The 1,600-nt window shown below is 45.8% G+C and overlaps 1 non-coding gene across 1 annotated transcript; it reads right to left on the bottom strand.

Annotated features, from left to right (window-relative positions):
• Positions 1–1,124: 1,124 nt before the first annotated feature.
• On the bottom strand, positions 1,125–1,197 carry TRNAG-UCC (transfer RNA glycine (anticodon UCC)). Its single transcript has one exon. It is a non-coding gene; the product is annotated as a tRNA-Gly (tRNA).
• Positions 1,198–1,600: the final 403 nt, after the last annotated feature.

The following is a 1,600-nucleotide window of genomic DNA, read 5'->3' as shown; positions in this document are numbered from 1 at the left end:
CGGTGGTCTTAATCTGAGGTCTAAGACCCCTTGAAACTGTGTGTAAAGGTTTTCCTCAGGTGAGCCTACATCTTTCACCAGATTCTCAAAGAAATCCATTTCTCCTCATGCTTATTTGGAAGATTATTATGTTATTTACACTCAGTTCCCCAATGACTGCTTGTCACACACTATGAATGGGCAGTTGACTCCCCAGCTGCTTGCCTTGTTCCGAAGTTAGTGCTGACATTTTACAGACATTTTTCAAGGTGGGGAGAACCACTTGCAACTAGTGAGGGAAATTCAGTTTAAGTCTTTCCTTGATTAAAAGTCTGTAAGTACATGGTGAGATAATCCACCTAAGAACTCTACCCATTAAATGTGAGTGGCCAACAGTCAAAAATATCAGTGATGCAAAAAACCCAATTTAAGTCATCTTAGTTCATACTGAGACTTTAACAAAATTAAATGATCAATTAAAGAATCTCAAAATAATTATACTGCTAAATATTAACTTCTGTGGTGCGAAGAGAGATTTGTACTTTATACATAAAAATCAGTAAGAATAACTGGTCTAAATTCACATTAAACACCCACATTAGGTCTTCCAACAAATTAAAAGATTTCAACCCGTAATATGTAAGAACTTTTTTTGTTGCCTTATCTAATTTTTTTTTTTTGGTTGTGTTGGGTCTTCGTTGCTGCATGTGGGCTTTCTCTAGTTGCAGCGAGCAGGGTCTACTCTTTGTTGCGGTGCACGGGCTTCTCATTGCAGTGGCTTCTCTTGCTGCAGAGCACGGGCTCTAGGTGCACTGGCTTCAGTAGTTGTGGCTCGTGGGCTCGAGTGCGGGCTCAGTAGTTGTGGTGCACGGCCTTAGTTGCTCTGTGGCATGTGGGATCTTCCAGGATCAGGGCTCGAACCTGTGTCCGTTGCATTGGCAGGTGGGTTCTTAACCACTGCGCCACCAGGGAAGCCCGCCTTATCTAACTTCTTAGCAGTGTCCCACGTAGCTGGACATAATGCCACCCCCTGGCTTTCTTTCCCAATTTGCCAGTCCTTTTGATCTGCTCACACTGTTCCACAGAAGTTCTAATTGTTTTTTGGGGGTTGTTTTGGCCACACTGTGTGGCTCATGGGACCTTAGTTCCCCGACCAGGGATTGAACCTGGGCCCACAGCAGTGGAAGTGCCGGGTCCAAACCACTGGACCACCAGGGAATTCCCCAAGTTCTAATTGTTAAATCCAACTGTCTCTCGACATGTTTACTTGGTAAGTCACTGCAATCTCAAATTCTTCATGTCCAAGACAGAGGTCTTGATTTCCCTCCCTAACCTGGTTCCCTTTTATTCCTTCTCATGCTTAGAAAACTGCCTCCCCTCCACCGGGCAGCTCACACCCTCCTTCTCCTTCATGCCCTACATCCCATCAGAGCTTCCCCATGGCTGTATCCCCAATCTTTGCACTTCAGGTCTTCACACCTCCTTCCCCCGCAGCGGGGGCCACCCTGACCACCACGAGTCACTGTCTCCTAACTGATCGCTCCGCTTCCCACCCAGAAACCAGAGTAACACCTCAAAGCCCTAAATGAGATTACGTCTCTCCTCTGCGTAAACCTCCCAA

This window comes from Lipotes vexillifer, unplaced genomic scaffold, assembly GCF_000442215.2.
Source record: "Lipotes vexillifer unplaced genomic scaffold, Lipotes_vexillifer_v1.1 scaffold628, whole genome shotgun sequence".
NCBI lineage: Eukaryota > Metazoa > Chordata > Mammalia > Artiodactyla > Lipotidae > Lipotes > Lipotes vexillifer.
The sequence above is the reverse complement of the archived record's forward strand: the minus strand, read 5'-3'. Positions and strand labels throughout refer to the sequence as shown.